Genomic DNA, 27,332 nt, shown 5'->3' with positions numbered 1-27,332 from the left:
ATATCTGTCCTTCCTCTCTCTTCACACATCATCAGGCCTTATCACCTTATCACCTCTCTTATATTGCTGCCATAGATCCAGGACTCTCTTTCTTGGTTTAAGAGAGTTGCCTTGCTCTCAGTAGAAGAGCTCCTTCATTCTCTATTTTCTGGCACATAATCTCCTATGGATACTTTCTCTGGTTTCTGTTTTGCTGGATTTGTTGGTTAAGTGCTATGTGTGTTCATGGTAGAATCAGTATTTGGTGGAAAAGGGGTCACACCTTGGATATAAAGCTTGGAGTCTCCACCCCCCACCCAATAATGATACAGTGACCAGAAGTTAGATTGAACCCGAAAACCTCATTCCCCTAGACTAACATCATTTAAGGGAGCATACAGACATAATTCTAACCTTGGTACCAGCCTGTTTCACCCTCACTCCCACACCCTGGGAGAAGAGAGTGGCCTCTGGCCCCAATCTCAGTCTCCTTTGGAGAAGGGTAAGGAGAGAAGAAGCTAGAGCTGTCTTTTCTGCCTGTTTGAGTCTCACAATGCCATCCCCATGCTACATGCATGAACACAGCACTCACAATACACGGTGGCACAGTGCATAGAACACTGGGATTGAAGTCAGGAAGACTCATCTTCCCAAGTTAAAATCTGGCCTCATATACCTACTAGTTGTGTTACCCTGGGCAAGTCACCTTGTCTGACTCAGTTTCTCCATCTGCAATGAACGAAAGAAGAAATAGCAAACCACTCCACTATCTTTACCAAGAAAACCTCAAATGGAATCACAAAGAATCAGACATGATTGAAACAACTAAGTAACAACACACACTCATGAACATATCTTCACCCACTATAATATAATTTCTCTGAGGAGAAGGGATGTTTCACTTCTGTCAGTACTTATCACAGTGCCCCACACATAGTAAGGACTAAGAGAGGGGTTCATTTGTAGAACTGGATTAAATCCAACTGCAACAGATAGCATTACAATACAATTGGATTTTCACAGAAAGCCTTATTATATTAAAGAAAAGGAATTGACTGACCAAGATATTGATGTGACTTTTATGTTAATTTGTAATATTTTGTGCATCCTATTTCATTATTTAAGAGGAAAATATGAACATTGGCATGTTTTATCTTCTATTTTCCAAATAAATTGGGGGGGGGTTCACAATTAAATTTGTATGACAGATTGCCACTTTCTGGGTAGGGGTTTTTTTTTGTTTTCATTTTTAAAAAAAAACAATTTTTATAAAAAGAGTTTAACTGCAATACATTACATTTAAAAGGAATTTTAATGCACAATAAAAATTTCTATGTAGCCAAAAATTTCTAACTCTTGGCCAATGGTCCATTTATCTTGAGCAATATTTTATGCAATGACATTCTAATAAAACAAAAGAATTTTAGACGTCTCTTGGAGTTCATTATAATGTAATTTGGCCCATACTCTATTATGTGAAGCAGCTTACATAACAAAATTGCACATTTGTATAAATAATGCTCTTAATATAACAAAAGTTTTATATGGAAAAAGCATCAGCCTCACCATCAGGGGATCTTGTGACAGGTCCCATGACCTCTGACTCATACCACAGGGAATGCCTCAAACACGAAGGATACAGCAGTCACTGAACTTTTGACAGTTTCATTACCACTAAACCCTTTGCTGCACCCAAGATGGAAGACATGGACTCAAGTATAGCCTGAGAAAAAGGTAAAACTTTTAGAAAAAAGTAAAAACTTGCCTAGAAGCACAAACACAATCTAAAATGTATGTGCTGCCCTGGGCCTCTCTGTCCTTGGTCTTCTCTATCTCTGCATTTTATCAGGTTCCAGGAAATCAAATATTATTTCTATGCTTGAATGTACACTTAAATACATACAACATATAGATTAATTCTAAAACCAATGACAGAGTTCTGGTCTCAAAGTCTCATACCGCAACCAATAAGTGGACAGCTACATGGCACAGTCTATAGATTGCCAGGTGTGGAGTCAGGAAGATTCATCCTCCCTAGTTCAAATCTGACCTCAAACACTCACTAGCTGTATGACCTTGGGCAAGTCACTAAACCCTCTTGCTAAGTTTCCTCATCTATAAAATGAGGTGGAGAAGGAAATGGCAAACCACTGCATATTTTTGCCCAAAAAACCCCAAATGGGGTCACAAAGAGTTGGATATGACTGAAAAACAATAGAAAAAAATCAATAAAAGAAATCACTATTTCTAAATCACAACAACATTTAAATTTTACAAGCAAAAGAATATGCTTACATTTCAAACTTATGTTTCAAAACTAGGTTGATTTAAAATGATGTACAAGCAGAAAAAGGAAAATCTAGATCAAAGGGGGAAGAAATTGTGAGATCTGCATGTGATAAGACAAAGGAAAACACCACTGAGAATCACTATATAATACTATTATCTTTTATATTCAAAATGATTGGGATCTTCAAAATGAGATAACAGGTGCAAAACTACCTTAAACATTTTAAAGCACTGTAGAAATATAAGGTCTGCTCATTAAGCATAAAGTGTACCAGATAGAACATTGAATTAGATGAAAAATTGATTCAGTACAGTATTTCTTATGTTCTTAAATAGTTGGTATGTTCCATGTAATTTAGCAGCCTGTTTGTGTGGTAAGTAATAACTAAATAATTTCAAATATGCCTTATTTCTTATCCTGGCAAATAAAAAATATTAGCAATAGAGGTACACAAAAATTCCCACAGCAAAAAAGCACTCACACCAAGACTCTTCTGATCCGATATTCATCAATACTCCCCCACGTAGCCCCCAGAAAAACCCCAACTCCTCTTCTATATGTGCACTTGGATTAATGAGTGTTCTCAGTAACCAGATTTACAATCTCAATGTGGAATCTCAAGAGTCGCCAAGTCGGCTCATTAAATGAAAAGGCCCTACTTTTTTTATATGTTGAGAACAAAAATCTGTCTAGTTTCACAATTTCTAACCAAAGCTTTCTCTTTCACTGAAAGTTCAAACTTTGACCTAAGTATTAAATTCCTGATAGACTCTGGGCATCTTTTTATACTGAATAAATCCTTTGCAAACAGTCTCTGACTAAAATCTTAGGTTTCAAATGACTACCTGTAAGAAAGGATGCATTGTAATTCTTTAGCTAATATTTGGTCTCTACACCACCCCCTCCCCCAACTATAACCAGGCCTTAAAGACTATTGTAACTCTCCTCTCTCCAAGATCCTCTTGGATAGACTTTTAAAAATCATGGTGTTCATAAGCATTTTACTCAAAATCAACACAACTTGTTCTTCCTGAAAGCACTGCATAGGTTAGGGCATATATATTTAAGTGACAAAGTGGAAATTCAATGTTATTGACTAGGATTCAAAATTTAGTTCAGGGATACAGCATGTCTTCTTGGTCTACAAAGCCTTTAGCAGTCTACTTCACCCTTTCTCAAAATACTGTTCATGCCAGTAGGATGAGCTGGGCCTTGATTAAGTTTTTTTCTAACTTCCTTAGATATGCTAAGAATATATATATATATATATATATATATATATATATATATATATATATATTTTTTTTTACTTTTGCCATCATTATAGGAAACATATTAGCAATGTAGGTTTTTCCCCTTTAAATTTGATTTGCAAACTCAACAACTTGGTTTAAAAAATATAGTATCACTTTAACATTGTTAGATCTATTTTCATGGTCCTTCAAAAATGGTTTTGATTAAGGAATATGTTGAAATTTAGAAAATAAACTTGAAGGAAAGCAACTTTCTCACTTCAAAGCTTTGCAAATCTATAATGTTATTAGTGTGAGTATCCCTTCCACTGATACAGATCACAAACGGTCTTTGAGAGCTGGTAAGACCAAAATGATTCATCAGTCTAGCGAAGAATCTTCTGAACTAGGTTACACTGGATCCGGGTGGTACAAGAGTACCACCAGAATCCAGATGTAAAGCCTTTCCTGTACTATTGTTTCTCTTATTACAGCAAAAGTCTCTTGCTAGTATCAGTATTTCCTTCTTTGCCTTTTTATCCCTGTGATATTTGCTTATTGATAAATTTATTCATTAATGGTTTGATAGGACCTTCCAAAGAATATGTTCTATGGGCATAGCCTTTGGAAATCTGGGTCACCACCATACCATGATGAGGTATCTTTTTTACTATATTACTGATTAATTTTTAATGTGTTAAGATGACTGTAGTCCTTCACTCACTCACTATTGCACACAAAAACCAGTATGAAAATGAAAATGGCTCCCATTAAGAGATCTGACACTGAATACCACCTCTGAGATGATGCTCATTGTCCTAAGGTTCTCCAGTGGAATGGCTTCTTCTTTCTCCAGATGAGTCAGGGTCCACCGGTTCTACCTGACCCATATCTTCAGTCTCCTCTACTTCCTTTCTTTCAGGCAGTAATTTTTCCAATAAAGATAGCTTATCTGATGAAAGAAAGTCATTCTCTGGAAGTTGACCTTAAATTTAATTATTAGAATTCCTTTCTCATAAGGTAGACAGTAAATGGGCATGCCTTCATTCAGCATACATTTGATATCTCCATGTGTAACAATCTGCCCAGGATGAGAAGTAATGACTATAGTTCTACTATTAAGAGATGATATTAGTTTCTGAAAGCCACACAATGCTTCACCCAACTGGATATCCATACACATGAAAAGGTCCTCACCTCGTCCTGTAAATATGGAATTGTCTTTCTGATCAAAAATGAGGATAATATCTCCTGGCTCGTGTCCTGGCTGCTAGTCACCTTCCCCATGGAATGTTATCTTCTGACCTTCGTTCATGCCCTTATTAATAACTGCTAGAATCTTTTTATCTCAAACAATTTTCCTTCCATTACACCTTTTACATCTATTTTTAAGGATGTTTTATTTCCCATAGCTTTGGCATTCCATGCAAACCTATTGAATTTGCTGAACTATTTGCATTCCAATAACTCTGCAATTGGGACAGCATTCTACAGTTCCTTTCTTACTACCCCAGCCTTCACATCTATCACAAATTACATTCTTTGCAAAGCCAGTTTTCTTGTATGTAAATCTTCTAAAGTCACCAACAACCCATGAACAACATTTTTACCTCTCCATTTCTTCCCATCCCCCTCCAAAAAACACATCAAAAATATGCTTTGGAGAACCAAAGCCACCACCAGAACCACCCTCTTTGATAGTTTGTTATCCACTTTTGTCATTTAAAACTCTTTTCTTTGCATCAGAAAATATTTCCTAAGCTTGAGAAATCCATTTGAACTTTTCTCTTTCCTTTGGATTCTTAACTGGGTGATATTTCAAGGGTAGTTTTCCATATGCCCTTTTTAGTTTTTCCTGGGAAGCACTGGGCTTTACTCCCAAAACATTATAATAAATAATTTCCTTCACCATTTTCTATAGCTGGAGATCAATACAAGTGGTATGTCATGTGTCAAAATGCCCACATCCAGTGGGATGGGGCAAAAGAGGACCAATGTTGGGGGAGCAAGTGGAAAAAAAAGAGAGAAGATGGGGGCAAGTTTTTGTGCATGAATCTGGGCAGCAGCTACTGTCCCCTGCTTTCACTGAGTTTTCTAGAAAGTCAATGAGGCGTCTTTTAATGGCAATAAAAGAACGATCATATGAAAAAAAATTAAGTTTTCCAAACACACAAGTTTATTTGTTAATTTTGTACAATATCTTTACTCCACAGAGACCACTGGATAATGTCTGTCTCTTTTAATGAACCCTGAAATTTCTCTAATAATAGACAAGATAATATGCATATATAATAGATATCTATGCATACAAATATGAGACATTAAAATGAAATAATCTACCTTTGCTAGCTAAAGAGCATTACTATAAACAGGCTAATGTAAAAATAACAGAGATAAATGGATAGTTTGGATTTATTTTAAAATGGATTTATTGAAGTTATTAAGTTTTAGAGTATTGAATAGTTACAATCTAATTTGATAGAAAATATTTTTCTGACAGAGGCTTATGGAAGTTTAGGTTGTATATGACATAATAATAAACAGTGAAGAAATTAGTTGTACTGTACTGCACCTAGAGGAGAAGGGAAGGAGGGAATAAGCATCTGTACAGTATCCACTATGTGCCAGGCACTATACTAAGCATTTTACAACAATGATCTCATCTGATCCTTACAACAACCCTAGGAGGCAGGAGTAACAATTACCTACATTTTCCAGTTGATGAAAATGAAACAGAAGTTAAGTAATTAGCCCAGGGTCACATGGTTAGTGTCTGAGGCCACATTTGAACTCAGGACGATGATTCCATGCCCAAGGCTCTATCTACCGGGTCACCAGCCACCTCTAGAAAATCATTACAGATCTCTGCCTCACACCACAGCCAAACCATGGACTGGAACAGATAGAGGAGGCATGTTTTTGAACAGCTGGTTTTACTGTCTATAATTTATTCCAAGATCTTGTTGGTTATTCATGTTTTGCCATTTCTTGTTCAGTAGCCTGTATGGATGTTGCTGAGTAAAATGCTATGGAAGCCAAATGTGCTATTTTTATGTTAAAAAAAAATTAGCTCCCATGACCAAAAAAAAGCTGGATAAAAACATTAAGATCTAAAATAGGTTCTCACAAGTCTATGTCAACCTGGTAATACTCTGTTTGCCAAACTCCTAATCAATATTCCTGTCTTCCTGGGCAGCTATGTGGTAGAGTAGATACGCTAGACCTGGAATCAGGAAGACCTGAGTTCAAATCTTGCCTCAGACTCTTACTAGTGTGATCCTGGGCAAGTCACAGTGACTTAGTCTCTTCTTGCCTCAGTTTCTTCATCTGTAAAATGGGAGTAATAATAGCACCTACCACCCAGGGTTGTTGTGAGGATCAGATGAGATAACCATAAAGTGCCTGGAACATAGTAAACACTACATAAATGTTTGTTATTATTATTATCTCAGAACAATGACAACATTTAAAAAAACTATTAGACAGTATTTTGAATTTGTCTTTAAATCTGTCATCTGAGCTAAAGTCAAAGAAGTTCATCACCAAGAGGCTTCCCATTAGGAAATGAATTATCTTTAGGCACAGAGGACAATATGGAATATATGTTAAAAGAGTACTGAATTTAGACTCAAAAGAACTGTGTTCAAATCCTTATTCTGCTTTTTAATCACCTGAGTGACCTTGGGCAAGTCACTTTGCATCTGGGCCTTTGTTTCATAACCTACAATATTAGGGGGTTGGACTAGATGATCTCTATACTTCCCTCAAATAATAAATGAGCTATTATTTTTTCAAATCTCATTTAATAACTTCAGTGCTTCTGCAACAGAATTCATTCATGATGAAAGAGGTCCATGTAATTCAAAAAGTAATTAATCATTTATCAAGAATTCATCCCAGATCCTGCTTCTATATCCCATTTCATGTAATTCTAAATCAAGAGATTCGGCATTTTTTCATTTCTATAGCACCTTTCCAGAGGTAATTCGCTGATTTAACATTTACTATAAATCCACAAGATGTCCTTAAGGAACTTGCAATCTAGTAAGCTAAGATATACTGAGAAACAGCCTAGATGATTAAATTGGGCACATAAATAAGTACATTCTCACCTGCTACAGATACTTAAAAATAATAACGGGACAGAAAGATCATTTCTTTAATTAAGTCATTAAGTCTGCCAAGAGTTAGGTCACTATCATCTTTCCCATTATGTGGAAGATGAGGGAAGAAGGATTGGCTAAGATGCTATCCTATGGACCAATATTTTGAAGGGAAATCAGACTAAAATAGATACTAATTTAAAGAATGAAATTCTAAAGATACCAGCAGAAATGATTCTGATGAGGAAGGAGAGATTTCTAAAGAGACTAAAGAGGTTACACAAGGAACCCATAAAAAAAACCCTCATATTTTAAAAACAGGTAAAGAAGATAGAAATGTAACCCACAGCACATTTTTGAAGTTCTAGAATCACACAGGCAAGTTCAATCTTGCAGACTTTGCAATTAACCTTAATAATGGCTCATGTCCCTACTCAAAGCTTCCCTTTGTATTTTTTTAGCCCAAATGGACTATCATCCCCTAGACCAGCACAGGCCACATAACTCATCACATCATCCGCAAAAGGCAAGATCTTGTTCTGCTCCTCCTTGTCACAGCTGATGCTTTTATTGTTTCTTGGTTCTGGCTTCCATAACTCCCAGCTTGAGTCAAGTCTTTGGATTGATCTAAGATCCTCTCGTTTGACCCAGGAATTCCTCTATGGATTCACCACTGCTCTTCTGCTCCTCCCAGCATGTGCTGCAAAGTTCCCAGGATGGCCTAGTAAATAACTCATGCTTGGGACAGCACGGTGCTCTGAAAGACAGACAACTGTATGTGCCTCCCTCCAGGAAACTGGGCTGTTTCTGTGTTTACTCCCTCTCTGTTCTCTGCCCCCTTTGTGCCTCTACAACTCTCCAGTCACTGGAATCCTTTTTAAAGATCAAGTCAAAAAGTTAGTTCAATGAGCTTCATCAATGAGATAGCAACAGTACAACTATAACATAGAGCCGTCTATGTTCAAGGAGGTGCTCTTTCTAGGCTACGTCTGTGCCCACCTGTTACAGCAGCAAAGGGCAGGCAACTGAAGTAAATACAAAAGAATATCACTAGTATATTTTTATGTGTTAGGAGCACTACAGCTCAGAATTACAGAGATTGGCAATGAATGCTAACAAAAAAGAGGAGTTTCTACTGCCTTTTTTATGTTAAAGACGACGAAAATCAAAGAAGGGAAAAGACCAATGGTTTGAGAAAATGATACAATGATAATTGAGAACTGAAGGCAACTAAGTGGTACCTAAGTGACAGTGTTTGACTTGGAGTCAGGAAGACATGAATTTAAATACTGCCTTTCCATAGGCTTTCCAGCTGTATAATCCTGGGCAAGTCATTTAATTCATCTGAGTCTCGGTTTTTTCCTCATCTATAAAATGGGGATAATAACATCTCATAGGGTCATGAGGATTTAGATAAGTTACATATGTAAAGTTCTTTGCAAACCTTAAAGCACTATATAAATGCTATTTGTATCATTATTATTATTAAAAGGTTGGACAACTCAGCTTATATATAAAGCAGCTTGTCACAGGTGAAAGAATGCTGGACACAAAGTCAGAAGAGACCTGGGCTCAAATCCTGCCTCTGAGACTTCACAACGATGTGACCATGAGCAAGTTACTAACCTCTTTCAGCCTTGGTTTCTTCTTCTGTAAAATTCAGTAATACCTGAAGTAATTACCTCATAGTGTTGAGGCATGTGTAAAATGTTTTATAAACCTTGTTTTGATTCTGTTTTCTCTTCCAAAGAGAAGACTCTCTGGACTGCAAAATATAGAGCAAATGTGGTTAGCAAGTAGTGAAAACCGAAGATAAGTGAAGAGATATGTAAGAGAAGACCTAGCTGTCCTCAGTGAATTTCAGTAGCCAGGCCCAAACAAGCTATACCTAACGTAATAACAGAATGGACAGATGTAATGGCTAAACTCCTGTAGGTGAAATTTGAAATATCTAGAACAGGGAAATTGCCACAAGACTGAAAAGAGGCAAATGGAGTCCCAATTTTCAAGAAAGGAAGAAGGTGGAGTCTGCCAACTGTAGCCCAGTGAATACAATTTCTATTCCTGGCAAAACTCTATACACATTACTAAAAAAAATCATCTGTGAGCACTTAGAAAAGGAAGCAAATTAAGCAGGGTTTTCTCAAGAAGTCATGACAAAAATGTCCATGCTCTTTGACCCAGAGATCCCACAGCTGAGCATCTAAAGAAAGAAAGATCTCCTTCATAGCAGAATATTCATAACAGTCATTTTTGTGGTCACAAAGAATTTGAAATGAAGTGGATGTCCATCTATTGAGGAATGACTGAACAAATTGTGGTAAAGCAATGTTATGTATTAGTAAATTCTGAGAAACAACAAATATGAGAAATTCAAAGAAACATAGGAAAATGTACAGAAACAAATGCAGAACTATGAAAACAACATATACAATGACTACCAAAATAAAAATAAAAATAAAATGAAGCTAAACACCATGCAGTTATAACTAACCAATCCTGGCTCCAAAAATGAAAAGAGAAAATCCACTTACCTTTCACTGGGGAGGAGACAATAAGAATGGAAGGCTGCATTCAAACATCCTCAGTGTGTCAGTTGGTTTGGTTTTACTTAACAGTTTTGTTTTCTTTGTTACAAGGGAAGACATTGGGGTTTACAGGAGGGAAGAAATTATATAATCTAGAAATGGCATCACTAAAACTTTTTTTAATGAAGAAAAATAGGTCATGATAAATTAATCCCATTTCCCTTTTTTACAGGGTTACTAGACCAACAGATCAAGAGAATACTGTGGACATCCTTAGATAACTTGTCAGCAGAGAATTCAACAAGGGCTCTCATGTTATGCTGGTAGAGATGGAAAGATGTAGGCTAAGTGACAGTAAAAGTGGACTCCGAAATGGCTGAATCACCAGATTTAAAAAGTAGTTATTAATGGTCATGTAGAGTTAGGGGAAGATTTCTAGTGGAATGCCCCAAAGAGGGAGCTTTGCCCTGTACTGGTCACTAATGACACTAATGAAAGCAAAGAATCTCATGTGTCAAATCTGTGGATGATATGAATTTTGGAAATATAGATATCGTGATAGGCAACAATGTCTACTTCCAAAAAGATCTATAATCCAGAATACCTGATAATGGAAAAAAATAAGATGAAATTTAAGAATTCAAAGAAATGTAAAATTCTACAATTGGTTTTTTAAAAAATCAACTTCATAAATAAAAAATGAGTAGGGATAGTAATTTTATTGTCACCAGCCAGCAGAATAAATCCTGAAGTAGAAATTGAGATAGAATTTGAATGTATTTTGTTGCTGCCATTGAAGAAATTATGATAACCTCAATTTCAGCTTTTGTGAAATTGGGCATGGGTAAGATTTCTTTTTCCATGTCCTTGGCCTTCGACAAGGTATTTCTCTCCTATCTATCCCTCTACCTTTGTGATTCACTCTGTCACCTCCCTCTTCTAAGGTCTTCATTACTTTAATCCAGATTTATGTATTTATAGATACAGTATGGGTTAGTTGTATGGCTATACAAGGTTCTGTGAAATAGGGCTGGCTGTTTTAGTGGATTTCAATCTTGATTTGATTTCATTGTAATGTGGAAGCCAACTCCGCTCCCCAAACTAATGTTATACTAGGCTGCATTAAGAGAAGCATCCTGTCAAGGACCAGGGAGCTCCATTAAAGACCTCTGATGTCCCTGTCAGCTCTAAGACTCTGTGATTCCATGATTTAGCATTTGGTCTCCCTTCATCCAAGTCCCTTTTATCTCCAATCCATCCTCCACACTACAGCAAAAAATTATTTTCCTAAGAAACAGGTAGGACCACATCAGTCTCCTACTCAAGAATCATCAGAGGCACCCTATTACCCAGAATATAAAATAGAAACTGCTCAGCATGGCATTTAAAGACCTTTAAATATGGCCTTAATATATGTTTCTACAAATTGAACACAAGTCAAACAAGAATTCCTAGAAGAACTAAAGAGAGGTGAAAAAACAGCAAACAATTATTTTAAAAACCAAATAAGAACGTTAGAGAATAAATTGTGAAAAGAAATGAGAGCAATGCAAGGAAATTATGAAAAAAGAATTAATTGGAAAGAGAGGCATAAAAATATTAAATAACTCCTTAAGAATGAGAATTGACCTAATGATAAAAAGAAATACAAAACCTCACTGATAAAAATAATTCCTTAAAAATTAGAATTGGTCGGGGCAGCTAGGTGGCGCAGTGAGTAAACTTCTGGCCCTGGTGTCAGGAGGACCTGAGTTTGGTTCCAGCCTCAGACACTTAACACCCACACGAAATAACTAGCCATGCAACCTTGGGCAAGTTACCTAACCCCAATTGTCCTCCAAAAGGCAAAAAAGAAAAAAAATAGAATTGGTCAAAGGAAACTAATGACTCTGTGAGGCATTAAGAAATAATAAAAGTCAAAAGACAGACAAAATAGGAAATAATATGAAATATCTCAAAGAAAAAAAAACTGACCTGGAAATAGATCAAAGAGAGATAATTTAAGAATCACTGTACTACCTGAAAGTCATAATCAAAAAATAAAAGCCTAGACATCATATTAAAAAAAAATGAAGGAAAACTGCCCAAATATGTTAGAATCAAAAGGACAAAGTAGAAACTGAAAGAATCAACCATTCACTCCCTGAAAGAAATTTCAAAATGAAACTTCCCAGGAATACTGGGAATACAGAACTACCAAATCAAGGAAAAAATACTGCAAGCAGTCAAAAAGAAATATTTTAAATGCCACAGAGCCATTCAACATGGAAAGTTTAGAATATGATATTCCAGAAGGTAAAGGAACTAGAGTTATAATAAAAAATAACCTACACCACAAAACTGGGTGACTCCTGGGGGAGGGAGGGAATGGATATTTACTGAAATAGAGGACTTTCAAGTATTACTTATGAAAAGATCAGAGCTGAAAAGAAAAACTGACATTCAAATACAAGACTCAAGAGAAGTATAAAAAGTTAAATCTGAGTTAGAAATCATAAGGGACTAAATAAGGTTAAATTGTTTACATTACATACAAAAGATAATGCATGTGACCCTTCAGAACTTTATCGTTACAAGGGGGGTTAGAGGGGGTCTACTTAGAGAACATGGCTGTGATTCTATTATTTTGGGATGATATTAAAAGAAGACTAGAAGGGTGAGAAAGACAGATATATGAAGAGAGGGGGAATGGAGAGGAAGAATGTGGGAAATAATCTTACATACATGGGGCGCGCAAGAAAGAATGTACAGTAATTGTACACATATAACCTATATCACATTGCTTGCTATCTTGAGGAAAGAGGTGAGGAGAGAAAGAGGGAGAAAAATTTAGAACTCAAAATCTTACCAAAAATGAATGTGGATAACTATCTTTACATGTAATTGGAAAAAATAAAATACTATTTACAAAAAAAAAAGGAAGAATGTATAGAATAAAGGAGAGAATGGGCAGGAGTGGGGTGGGGAGGATGGTAACACTTGCACTTCACTCTCATCTGAACTGAGTGAAGAAGGGAAAAACAAATATACTCAGAGTTGCATACAAAAATTCATCTTACCCAACAGGGAAGTTGGAAGGAAGGGTTTCAGAGAAAGGAAAAGAAGGGATATGAGGGAGGGAAGTTTTAAAAAATAATGATCAAGCAAAACAGACTTGAGGATGAACTGGATTAATAAAAAGGATAAGTATTAAAGAATAGGATGAAAAGAAATACAGAAGTAGCTATCGTAACTATTCATGTGAATGGAATGAACTTACCCACAAAATGAAAGAAGATAGCAGAATGGATTAGAAACCAGAATCCAATAATACATTGTTTATAAGAACACAGAAAACAAAAAGACACACATAGAGTTAAACTAAGGGGCAGGAGCAGAATCTATTCTGCTTCAGCTGAAGTAAAAAAAACAATGACAGGGGTAGCAAATATGACCTCAGACAAAGTAAAATCAAAAACAGACCTAATTAAAAGAAGATAATCAGGGAAATTACATTTTGCTTAAAAGGTACATAGATAATGAATTAATATCAATACTAAACATATGTGTAGCAAATGGCAAAACATCCAAATTCTTGAAGGAAAAATTCAATGAATTATAGGAGGAAATAGAACAATAAGAGTGAGGGACAACAATCTGCCCTTCTTACACCTAGATAAATTGACCATAAAAATCAACAAGAAAGAAGTTAAGGAGACGAAGAGAATTTTAGAAAAGTTAGATATAATAGATTTTTGAAGAATATTGAATGGGAATAGAAAGGAGTATGCCAATTTCCCAGCTGTGCATAACACCTTCACAAAAATTAATCATGTATTAAGTCATCAAAAACAGAAATATTAAATGCCCATTCTTTTATATTAATACCAGGAATGTAGGGCTCAATATCTGGAAAATTATAAGCATAATGGCTATATCAACAACAAAACAACAAAAACCATATAATTATTTCAATAGGTACAGAGAAGGTTTTTGACAAAATACAATACTCATTCCTATTTTAAAAAAATAACAGTGCAAAACATAGGGATAAAGCTTTTCTTAACAAGGGATGTTAGAAAGAGCATCTATTTAAAACCAAGAGCAAGCATTATCTGTAATACAGACAAGCTAGAAGCCTTCTCAGTATGATTAGGAGTAAAAAGGACCCAAAGGCACAAAAATATTTATAGAAGCTTTTTGTGGTAGCAATGAATTGGAAATCAAAGGGATGTCCATTAACTCAACAAATTAATAGTATATGAAATGTGATGGGACATTATTGTGCTATAAGAAATGATTCAGGGAAAGGTATCAGAAAGATTAAGAGGGATGTGCCATATAAGAAAAACTTATATGAACTGATGCAAAGCAAAGTGAGTAGATCCAAGAGAACAATTTATACAAAAACAACAATATTGTAAAGACAATAAACTGTGAAAAACTTAGTAACTAATCAATACAATGACCCATAACAATTCCAAAGTTCTCATTAAGAAAAATATTAGCCACCTCCAGATAGAGAACTGGACTCAGAGAAAATAAAATACAATAAATAAAACAAAATAAATAGATAAAAATAAAGTAAAATAATTTTTAAAAAATTTTAAAAACTTATGGCAACTCACCTTTAACCAAGAACCTGCTTGCTTGTGATACTAAGTTAAGACTGGATTGTTAACACATTGAAGTGCTTACATACCTCTCATGCAACTTGGATGAGTGACAGAAAGGTTCTAATAAAAAAAATGTGATTTTACAAAGTACAAGATAAAATTACATTTGGGAAAAATCTGGCAAAAGTATTGTAGAAAGAGGACTTGGGAATAATATCCAGGCACAAGCTGATGAAAATCATTCACAATCTATATAAATTTATTATTTAATTAAAGTTTTTATCATCAAAAATATGATATGCAGTTTCCATTGTACTAAATATTGGGTAGTTTTGTCACTATCCAATCATGAGTATGTTGCTTCATGACACTACATGAAGATCCTTGAGCCAGTCACAATGAGGGGTCCAGAAACATTTAAGACACAAAGTCTCTAAACTTAAAGAATTCTATAATCAAGAACACAAACAACTACCAAAAAACAATACGTATATGTTATGTGGAAATAACAATTTGTGCAGTTAGATGATGCAGTGGGCAGAATGCTGGGCCCTCAGTCATGAGACTCATCTTCCAGAGTTCAAATCTGGCCTCAGACACTTACTAGCTGTGTGACCCTGGACATGTCACTTCACCTTGTTTGCCTCAGTTCCTCATATATAACAAGAGCTGGAGAAGGAAATGGCAGACTACTCCAATATCTCTGCCAAGAAAACCTCCAATGAAGTCATGAAGAGTCAGACATGATTGAAACCACTGAACAAAAAGTACAAATTTAGTTACATAATTATTGTTACAAAGCATTTTGCATATGTAATCATTTAAGTGGTACAAAAATACTACCAGATTTCAGCAGAGGAAGAAATTATTTTTGACTTTAGTGGTCAACAAATATTTGTGAAGGATGTGGCACTTGGATTTGGTGTTGAAGAATGGCCTGCATAAATGTGGCCTGAGTGGCAGCAAGGTAGGGACAGTATTCTAGGTAGAAAGATGACATGAACAAAGGAGGTAACAAGGTGTTGGTTCAGGAAATGGCCAATAGAGCAGTCTGGCCAGAGCATAAGTTCCAAAGCTTCAAAAGCCTCAAGTTAGGATCATAATATAAAGGACTTTGAAGATCAAGGTAATATTGGAACTTAATTTAGAAAGCAACGAGACACTGAAGAGTTTTGCATCAGGGAAATGACATCAGAGGGAAATTTCAGGAAGATTAATTTGGTGACAGGATTCATTAGAAAGGAGAAATGTGCCTCGTTTTAGTCTTTGTGCTTTAAAAGAGATATGGAAAAGCTAGAAAAAAGAAATAGACATTGAGTAGCTACAGTCTCCCTCTACAAAGCAGGAAAACAAATTTAAATAACAATACCAGCAGTTACACACAAGTACAACCTTCACTTTATAAAAGTAAATACTAAAAAAGACTAGGTAGTCTAGTTAGGTGCTTCTTTATCTGTAGGTTGTGACTCTAGATGGGGTCAAGAAAAACATGGCAACAGTAAAAGGTTTCTGAATGCACAATGACCGAAAATTAATTCAAAACAAACGCACAATGAATCTGAAGTGTTTGCGTCACATAACATCATTGCAGCCTTGTTTCTGAACACAAAGCATGTACTCTTTGCACTGCAAATGCCCTCGGGCCAAACAATGCCAACCAACACTGGTGAAATGAGAAAAGGGGTCAGGAGCAGAAAAAGTTAAACAAACCCAGGTCTAGTTTATGGAGATAAAAGAGGTTACGGAATCTTGGTCCCTAAGGATCTTTAAGAATAGGACCAATAACCATATCACTTGGACAGTTTAAACAGTAGACTTGACTAAAGGGGTTTGATCAGATAACTTCAAGATTCCTTCTAGCAATATGATTCTATGATTAGTTTTCTCTGACCTTATTGACAATTTCAACATATTTCAATTTACTTTCCTATGCAGACATCAACTTGCTTTCCACTTCCACTCTAAATCATTAATAAAGATCCCATGATAGACATCCCCCTCACCCCACTAATATGGTCATCTATAATATACACAAATAATTTCTTTTGGTGGCTCTAATTACAACCACATTGATTCTGCTTCACCCTCAATTTTTCCAATGTACTTCTTAAAGATCTGCTGCAGTCTCTGAGAGATAAGGTTATCCTTTCTCACATATGTTTAAATATACTTCTATACCCCACAGTAATTTGACTTTCATTTATTTCTGAGACCTTAAGTCTATTATAACAAGTAAATAGCATCAGTGTCCTTATTTTGTAGTTAAGAACTCCAGTTCATGGACCACTCTATCAACACCTCTCTTGTTCAATTTTCTTTTGCAGTTCCATTACTTTTATTGCTCATGTATACATATGTAATCATGTATATATAAAAAAATTACATTATTATAACACTGTGCTTGAGATTTCCATGCTACATTTCAGAAAACTGGCCTACTCGGGGCTCTCTATAAATAACATTCTGCACAACACTTCTACAACTTTTCATAGACGGGTTCCTATTCCATTCCCTCACTTCTGCCTAGCTTTCTGCAAGCCCCAGCTCAAGTGCCCTGACCTCCTGGAGGCTCCTCTCATTTCTCCAAGTTGTTAATGCCTTCCCCATTCCAAAAATTGTTATGTGGTTTGTAGTAATGTCTCTATGTGTTATTTCTACCAGGCAGCATGTAATCTCCTGGAGCACAGCAATTGTTATGATCTTCCCTCTCTACCACCAGCTCCTTGTATATGATAGGCACCTAATAACTTCAGTTGCAGAATTTTTTTAATAGTAAAAACAATTTGATATTTTATGACAGGAGTGGGAGGGGAAGTTGGTTTAGTCATGCCACCTAATGTAATCACAGAAAATAAGGAGCTGATGATAGAGGTGAGAAGGTGTAAATGTGTTACCCAAAGTACAAAGATATGTCAACTCCCTGTTATCACTGTACAAATTATGAAGAGGTTTCCCTGATGGAATTGAAAAAGTAGCTCACACTGGTGATTTCTCAAAAGCTAAGCATGCCAGCCCTGGAGATAGTTAAGACAGTCAAGCACAGCTGGGGGCACAAGGGATAAAGTGACAGGCCTAGAGTCAGGAAGACCTGAGTTCAAATTTGACCTCAACCATTTACAAGAGGTGTGGCCCTAGGCAAGTCACTTCACCTTCATTTGCTTCAGTTTCTTCATCTGTAAAATGGAGATAACAATAGCACTTACCTTCCAGTGTTTTTGTGAGGACCAAATAAGATAATATTGGTAAAATGCTTAGCACAGTGCCTGGAACATAGACTGGAACACTATACAAATGTCAATTATTATTATTGTTATTATTTTTATTAAGTTTTCTATGTATTATTATTAACTTCTATCTTAGCTTTTTTTTCCAGCTGTATGAATTGTACAATTCATACAACCTAACTACCAGGGATTTCAGGAGTTAATGATCTAATGTTACGGACAACAAACATGTGAGTTTTCAAAACCTTAGAAAATACTTGTAAAAAAAAATTGTTTTGGGGCAGCCAAGTAGCACAGTGAGTAAGAGCACTGGCCCTAGAGTCGGGAGACCTGGGATCGAATCGGGCTGTGATACTTAGCACCACACCCAGAAATAACTGGCCATGTAACCTTGAGCAAGTTACTTAGCTCCAATTGCTTTATTAAAAAAAAATTTATGGCTCACTATGATAAACACCCACCACCTCATAGAATTAAGGTGAGACTGTGAAATATATTAGTGATTCAATTAGTGATTTTAATATTTTTGCCATAGTCTATCTCTCTGAAAAACAAAGGAAGGTCAACTATGAAACCTGTAATTCAGAACAACATATATAAATCTAAATATATAATATTTATATAATAAATATATAAATCTAAATAATCACATCTACCAGCTGCCTGCAACACTATTACCAAAATTGAGGGGGTAGCTAGGTGGCTCAGTGAATAGAGCACCCGTCCTGGAGTCAGGAGGAACTGAGTTCAAATCCAGCCTCAGACACCTGACATACTTACATAGTTGTATGACCTTGGGCAGGTCACTTAACCCCAATTGCCTTGCCTTCCCCGCTCAAAAAAAATTTTTAATGGAGAAATACTTAATGAATAAATGAAAATAGAAGCAAACATTAACAATGTTAATATGTGATTTTCTAAGTCAATATGTTTCCCACAGGGATTCTTATATGCATTATGGGATAGGGGCTCCCATTTCAATTTGATTTTGACTCCATTGCCCTATACCAACACAAGCTACCATGAAGAGAATAAGCCTCTTTTTCTCAAGTTCCCCAATACTGAAGGCCAGGAAGAGGGCAGATCTACTCCCTTTTCTTCACTGCTACTTCCAGACCCTACCCCATCCATTACCAAACAACCTTCCATACATCAAGGTTTTGTTGCTCCATCCAGATCCTGCCTGTAATTACTTTAATAGGTAACTGCTTGGGACTCTCTATAAATAACATTCTGGATAACACTTCTACAACTTTTCACAGACTAGTTCCCAGGCCCTCACTTCTGCCTAGCTTTCTGCAAGCCCCAGGCCAAGTGCCCTATCCTCCTGGAGGTATCAAGGTCAATCTACCTCCAATCTCAAAGATTTCAACACCTGGCTCACCAACTTCCTTTTTTTGTCCAATTCATACCCTCCTATCCTTCTATTTAGTGAATACAACATACATACTGACATAACCTCAAACACACTGGCTTCCAAATTCATCAACCTCTTCAATGCCCATGACTTATGGATTTACTTTGCACTAGACACACAAAATGACCATATCATTGAATTCATCATTACATACAACTGTGGCCAAGCGGACAATTCACTTTTAAAGAAAAGATATATAGAGATGATCTTAAAAGATAAAATGAACAATTTGATTACACTGAATAGTTTACTTTTTTCCAATTACATATAAAACAATTTTTAAAATTCCTTTTTAAAAATTTTGAGTTCCAAATTCTCTTCCTCCCTCCCTCAGATCCTTCCTCATTAAGAAAACAAGGAATTTGATACAGGTTATACGTGCATGGTCATGCAAAACACTTCCATATTAGTAATGTTGTGAAAGAAAACACAGACAAAAAAAAACATGAAATAAAGAAGGTAAAAAAATATCAAGCTTCACTCTGCACTCAGACTCCATCAGTTCTTTCTCTGGAAGTGGAGAGCATTTTTAATCTTAAATCCTCTGGAATTATCTTGGATCTCTGTATTGCTGAGAATAAATAGCTAAGTCATTCAGAGTTGATTATCATATAGTATTGCTGTTACTGTATACAATGTTCTCCTGGTTTTGCTCACTTCACTTTGCATCAGTTCATGTAAGTCTTTCAAAATTTTTCTGAAATCATTCTGCTCATTTTTTCTTATAGCACAATAGTATTCCATCACAATCACATACCAAAAATTATTCAGCCATTCTGCAATTGATGGGCAACCCCTCAATTTTCAATTCTTTTCCATCACAAAAAGAGCTGCTATATAAATATTTTTGTACATTCAGGTCCTTTTCCTTTTTGTTTTTAATCTCTTTGGGATACCAACCTAGTAGTGGTATTTCTGGGTCAAATGATATGCACAGTTTTATGGTCCTTTGGGCACTCTTCCAAATTGCTCCCCAGAATGGTTGGATCAGTTCATAACTCCATTAGTGTCCCAACTTTCTCATATCCCTTCCAACATTTGTCATTTTCCTTTTCTGTCAAACTAGTCAATCTGATAGGTGTGAAGTGGTATCTCAAAGTTGTTTTAATTTGTATTTCTCCAATCAATAATGATTTAGAGTATTTTTTCATATGATTATAGATAGCTTTGATCTTTTCATTTGACAACTGCCAGTTTATATCCTTTGTCCATTTATCAATTAGGGAATGATTCACATTCTTATAAATTTGACTCAGTTCTCTATATATTTGAGAAAGGAGGCCTTTATCAGAGAAACTTACTGTAAAAATTTTTTCCCAGTTTTCTTGCTTTTCTTCAAATTTTGGATGTACTGATTTTGTTTTTATAACACCTTTTTAATTTAATGGATTACATAAAACTGAAAAGCTTTTATATAAGTAAAATCAATGCAGACAGAATTATGAGGCAAATAATTAAACAGACGAAAATATTGCAAACGGTTTCTTAGATAAAGATTTTATCTCCAAGATAGATAGATAGATAGATATGCACATGTTCATAAGGACTTGATACAAATATATAGATAAAAAACATTTTCAAAAGAAGAAACAAACACAAGCTATCAATAACCACATAGAAAAATGCTCAAAAACATAAAAAAAATGAAAACAAAAATAACTTTGGGATTCTACCTCACATCCATAAGATTGGAAAAGAGGATGAAGGGTAAAAATAGCAATTGTTAGAGAAACTATATTTAGTAGGACAGGCATCTTCATGGACTCTTAACTTTGCTTTGGTCTAGCCATTCTGGGAAGCTATCTATCTCAAGTTTTTAAAAAGTCACTAAATGGCATATACCCTCTGAAGAGCAGTACCACCACTACAATTAACTATATCATAAGAATTTCTTCCAACTAATTGTGACTTCAGAAGGCTGATAATGAAGCATTCACACTGTACCTCTTAGTAGAAAACTGAAGGACTAGAGGTACAAAATGAGACATGAATTTTCAGGCATGTCTGAAGTACTGAAGTGTCCTTTTTGACTATACTTATTGCTACAAGAGAGACAGTGAGTACTGTTCCAAAGTTTCAAAAATTGAAAAGATAAATAAATTAAAATATTTTAAATAATAAATAATAATTTTAAACTATAAAGGAGAAAGCAAACAAAAAGTCCTTAAGGGATCACAAGGCAATTCCTTTAATACCATGTTAAATTTAATATACACATTTGAGAGGATTCCAGGAAGATGGCAGAATAGGTCAGAAAATTCCAAGCTCTCTAGATTTCCTCCACAAAATAGTGCCTCAGGGTGAATGTAGAAAGGCAAAAATAAACAAGAGTTGGGGCAAAGCAATGTTCCTCCTGGTACAACTGGAAAAGACCCAAGGAAAGTCCCCAAGATGGAGGTTTGGCCTGAGGAAGCACAAATACCTCCAGACTATCTCTCCTAAAACAACAAACAACAAGTGTTGGGGGCAGCTGGGTTGGAAGGTAACCAAAGCCTCAGCCACAGGAATTCTCACCTCACAGACAGTGTGGGGGATCATGCATCTGAGCAGGGGAAGAGTGAAGGCCCCTCTGCTGATCAGGGATGACAGGCCCAGTTATGCTGCCAAGACATGGTCCCAATCTGGGGCTAAAAGCGAGAAGGGACCAGCATATGCCCAGTGAGTGCAGTAGCAGCGGAGCAGGGATGCTGCTGGCTATGGGCACTTACAGGAAAGTTCTTGGTTTCAGTTCCAGGATAGAGGGGAGAACTAAAGGTTAGAGCCACTGTGGGTGGGTCCCCACGGAGCAAGGGTATTTCCAGCATAGTGTGCCTGAGGACCCTAGCTGTGGCTTGGAGGAAAAAAGGAGTGTAGAGGTTGGGCCCTGGACAAAGCTCAAAAAAATAACAGTAAGAAAGACCTGAGGCCAGAGGCACCATCCCCCACACCCCACCTCTAGGTGATTATAATATAAAGCTGCTAAAAATTAAAAAAATTAAAAATGAGCAAAAAAAAAGAAGAAAGAACCCAACCACAAACAGTTATTATGGGAATAGAGAAGACTGGGGTTCCTTTTCAAAGAAGAATACTGAAACAAACAAAAAAAAAGTCTCTCCTACCCCAAAGAGTAACATCAAATGGTCACCTGCCCAAAAAGATATTGGAAGAACTTTAAACGGACTTTAAAAATCAGATAAGAGAGACTGAGGTAAAATTAGAAAAAATAATAATAATCTAAGAAAACCAAGAAAATTATGAAAAGAAAGTCAACCAACTGGAAAAGGAAATCCAGAATCTTAAGGAAGAAAATGGCTCCTTATAAACTAGAATTTGGCAAGGTGAAGTGGACAACATGATAGTAGTGGGGGACTTTAATCTTCCCCTCTCAGAACTAGACAAAAATCTAAACAAAAAATAAATAAGAAGTTAAGGAAGTGAGTAGAATTTCAGATAAGCTAGATATTATAGATAACTGGAAGTAGAAAGGAATACACCTTTTCCCCAGTAGTACACAGTACTTTTACAAAGAAATGCTAGATAAGCTAAATATTATAGCTATCTGAACAGAACTAAATGGAAATAGAAAGGAATACCTCTTTTCTCAGAAGTACATGTTACCTTTACAAAGAGTAACCATATATTAGGGCACAAATATTTTATAACTAAAAGCAGGAAAGCAGAAATATTAAATGCTTCCTTTACATACCACAATTCAATAAAAAATAGATTTAATAAGGGATCATGGAAACATAGGAAAAAAATCTATTTGAAGACTAAACAACCTAATCTTAAAGAATGTATGGGTTAAAGAACAAATAATTAGAGCAATCAGTAATTTCATTAAAGAAAATGACAATAATGGAACAACATATCAAAACCTATGGGATATAACAAAAATAGTAATCAGAGGAAAATATATATCTCTAAGTGTTCATGTCAGTAAAAAAGAAAAAGAGCAGATCAATGAACTGGGTATGCAATTTAAAAAATAGAAAAATAGGAAAAATTAAAAATCCCCAGTTAAGCACTAAATTGGAAATCCTAAAAATTAAAAGTGAAATTAATAAAATTGAGTGTAAGAAAACCATTGAATTAATAAATAAAAATAGGAATTGTTATTACAAAAAAACAATAAAATAAACCATTGGTTGATATAATTAAAAAAGAGAGATTAGAAAACCAAATTACTAATATCAAAAATGAAAAGGGTGAATATGCCCTTAAAGATGATGAAATAAAAGCAATTATAAGGAGTTATTTTGCTCAACTATATTCCAATAAATTTAACAACTTAAGCAAAATGGAAGAATATTAACAAAAATACAAACTGTCCAGATTAGCAGAACAGGAAATGGAATATCTAAATAGACCTATTTTAGAAAAAGAAATTAAACAAGTCATAAATGAGCTTCCTAAGAAAAAAGCACCAGGACTAAATAGATTTACAAGTGGATTTTATCAAACATTTAAAGACCAACTAATTCCAATATTAAATAAATTATTTGGAATAATAGGTAAAGAAAGGATCCTACCAAGCTCCTTTTATGAAACAAATATGATACCGATACTTAAGCCAGGAAAAGTAAAAACAAAGAAAGAAAAGTATAGACCAATTTAATTAATGAATATAGATGCAAAATATTAACTGCTCGTGGGTAGATAGGGAAATATAATAAAAATACAATTTTACCAAAATTAATCCATATATTCAAAGCCATTCCAATTAAATTACCAAAAAAGTTATTTTACAGAGCTAGAAAAATAATAACAAAATTCATTTGGGAGAACGATAGGTCAAAAATATCAAAAGAACTAATGGGAAAAAATGTAAAGGAAGGAGGTTTAGCAATACTAGATCTTAAAGTATATTATAAGGCACTGGTTATCAAAACTATCTGGCACTGGCTAAGAAATAGAAAGGTACAGAAGTGGAACATAGTAGATATACAATCTATAGCAGCAAATGAATATAGTTACCCAGTGTTTGTCAAGTATAAAGACTTAAGTTTTGGGGATAAAAATTCATTATTTGATAAAAATTGCTGGGAAAACTGGAAAGTAGTCAGGCAGAAACTGGGCACAGACCAGTATCTTTCCCCATTTATCAAGATAAGGTCAAAATGGATTCATGACCTAGATATAAAGGGAGAAATTACAAGAAAATTTGAAGAACATGCAACATATTACCCATCAGACTTATGGATAGGTTAACAATTTATGAACAAACATGAGATAGAGAGTATTGTGACATGTAAAATGCATAATTTTTATTGCATTAAATTAAAAAGGCTTTGTACAAATAAAATAAATGTAGCCAAGATCAGAAGGAAAGCAGAAAATTGGGGGAAAATATTTAGATACAGTTCCTCAGATAAAAGTCTCAAATCTCAAATATATAAAGAACTTTGTCAAATCTATATGAATGCAAGTCATCCCCCAACTGATAAGTGGTCAAAGGATATGAACAGGAAATTTTCCGGTAATGAAATTGAAACAAGGTATAGCTGTATGAGAAAAAAAAAATTCTCTAAATCATGATTGATTAGAAAAATACAAATTAAAACAACCTTGAGATAACATTTTACATCTAGCAGATTGGCTAAAATGATAGAAGAGGAAAGTGATAAATGATGGAGGGTATGTGGAAAAATTGGGACCTTAATTCATTGCTGGTGGATATGTAAACTGATCAAACCATTTTGGAGAACAAGCTGGAATTATGCACAAAGAGTTATTAAATTGCCTATACCTTGTGATCCAACAATACCACTATTAGGTCTGTTTACCAAGATGATTAGGGAAAATGGAAAAGAACCTACATGTGCTAAAACGTTTATAGCAGCTCTCTTTGTGGTGGCAAAGAACTGGAAATTGTGGGAATGCCCATCAGTTGGGGAATGGTTAAACAAATTGTGGTATATGTTCATGATGGAATATTACTCTGCTATAAGAAATGATGAGCTCAATGATTTTAGAAAAGCAAGGAGAGACCTCCAGGAAACAACAAAAGCTGAAATGTGCAGAACCAAGAAAACGTTGTATACAGTAACAGCAGTATTATTTTAAGAACAACTTTGAGCAACCAAGTCACTCTAACCATTAGAAATACCCAAATTAACCTCAAAGGCCCTATGAAGGAAAATGAAGTTTGAATCCAGAAAGGAATATTACTTTGATATAAGAAATGATGAGCTAGTTGATTTAGAAAAATATGGAAAGACTTGCACTTATGAAGATGTTATCTACCTTCACAGAAACAGATGAAAGGAGGAAACAGGCATAGTATGGTCTTACATACATGTGTATGAATGTATATGTGTATATATGTGTATGTTTATGGGTATCAATGTATATGAATATATATCCATGCTTAATTGTGGCCTTCTTGCAGGTAAGGGTGGAGAGAGAAAAAAATAAAGAAGTACACAACCGTAATGGTAATGGAATTTGGAGATCCCCTTGTATTGGCAAGCTAACCCAGAGCTTGTGAATCCCACAGTGAGATGGACTTGTTGATGTGATGGGAAGGGGCTGAACAGGGAGAAGCTGGTACCCCGTAAAGGAAAAAGCCCAAGCTGAGAACTTCTGGGAGCAGCATCGTGGAGGCAGAGAGAGACAGAGAGAACTGCCAACTCAAGCTGCCCAGGTCTTCTGAGGGCCAGCCAGAGATGTCCAGGACTTCTGAAGGCTAGCTGGAGCTCTCCAGGACTTGAGGGCCACCCACAACTGCCAAGAACTGAGGAGGCATGACTGTGGTGCCAGTATTTTGTCTGTCTGTTTTGATGTTACTTTGTCAGATTCATTTGTTGATAGAGACTTCAGACCTTGTTGCTGGGTCTAGGTTGATTTCACAGGCAGAAAGTGAACTGATGAGGACTAAGGTAGATGAATATTATTGTGGCTTTGTTAAGCTTTGTCTTCTCAGGAACAGAAACTGTACGAAGGGGAACCATGGAAGCTGAGAATCTGCCTCGGATCAAGATGAAAAGACCTCTCCTTGGGAACTTAATGCTGACTGATGATATTGTAACCTTGTTGTGACCTAGGGGTGGATGGCCTTTGTGCTTTGTGATTGACTAAATGAATGCACTTTGTTTAAGAAGGAAGACTTTTTGGTCAAAGAGATTAAGCCAGTGTGACCTAAATGAATGCACCTTGTTTAAAAGAGAACTTTAACCTTTGTACTTAGTGATTGAATTGAGGTCTTACTAAATGATTGAGTTACTAAATGAATGTACTTTTGTTTAAAACTATGTGGCCATTTTAGTGTTAAGTTGTTGAGTTGTGACATGGTAAATGCTGCATTTTGATTTTCTGTGAATGTTTTGCCTTAATTTGTTACTGAATAAATGGAGAGTTCACTATGCTTGTAATCAGAACCTTGAAGGTTGTTCACAGGGGCAGTCCTCTGGGAAGTTGCTCATGCTTGGCGTTACAACAACAGAGAACAAAAGAAAACCAAAAAGGAAGCAAAGAAAAGCTGGGAAGCTTTGAAGACAATGTATAGTATTTATTATTTTCTTGAAATGGAAATTTATTGTTTTATGTTGAATCCTCTCTGCTGAGTACATGGCAATGTTTTTTTTTCTTTTCTCATTTTGTATTTAGGTGTAAAATAAAAAATAAAAAATACACTTTAAAAACAACCTCTGACAGTTCATGATTTTATGTTCTTTTTGTTCTTTATTGCATAATGAAATGTTCATGTCCACTGGTAATTGTCAAGTTTCTAACAAAAAAGAAAGAAAAATCAAATCTATAAACTATGAAAAAACAGAAACAGCTTGAAAGAAGAGTCCTGGGAAAGAATCAAGAGGAGTGGGTTCAAGGTCAAGTTCCTCCAATTATGAGATGTGGCAAGCTTGGGGAAAGACACTTTACTCCTTGATTTCCTAAGCAATAAAACAATGATATTGTCCCAGCTCACCACATGGGACTTTTGTGCGGATCAAATGAAATAATCTAGGGAATAACAATGAAAAGAA

The 27,332-nt window shown here is 35.4% G+C and overlaps 1 protein-coding gene and 1 pseudogene across 6 annotated transcripts in view; both read right to left on the bottom strand.

The window, feature by feature from the left end:
- The window catches only part of ATG10 (autophagy related 10), a 318,137-nt gene that overhangs the window by 260,766 nt on the left and 30,039 nt on the right, over window positions 1-27,332 (bottom strand). The window lies entirely within an intron of this gene.
- On the bottom strand, window positions 3,631-5,413 carry LOC138159086 (dnaJ homolog subfamily A member 1 pseudogene; annotated as a pseudogene).

Source organism: Petaurus breviceps, unplaced genomic scaffold, assembly GCF_028583685.1.
Source record: "Petaurus breviceps papuanus isolate PSGF00001 unplaced genomic scaffold, PetGlider_PUasm1.0 175, whole genome shotgun sequence".
NCBI classification, from domain to species: Eukaryota; Metazoa; Chordata; class Mammalia; order Diprotodontia; family Petauridae; genus Petaurus; species Petaurus breviceps.
The sequence above is the reverse complement of the archived record's forward strand: the minus strand, read 5'-3'. Positions and strand labels throughout refer to the sequence as shown.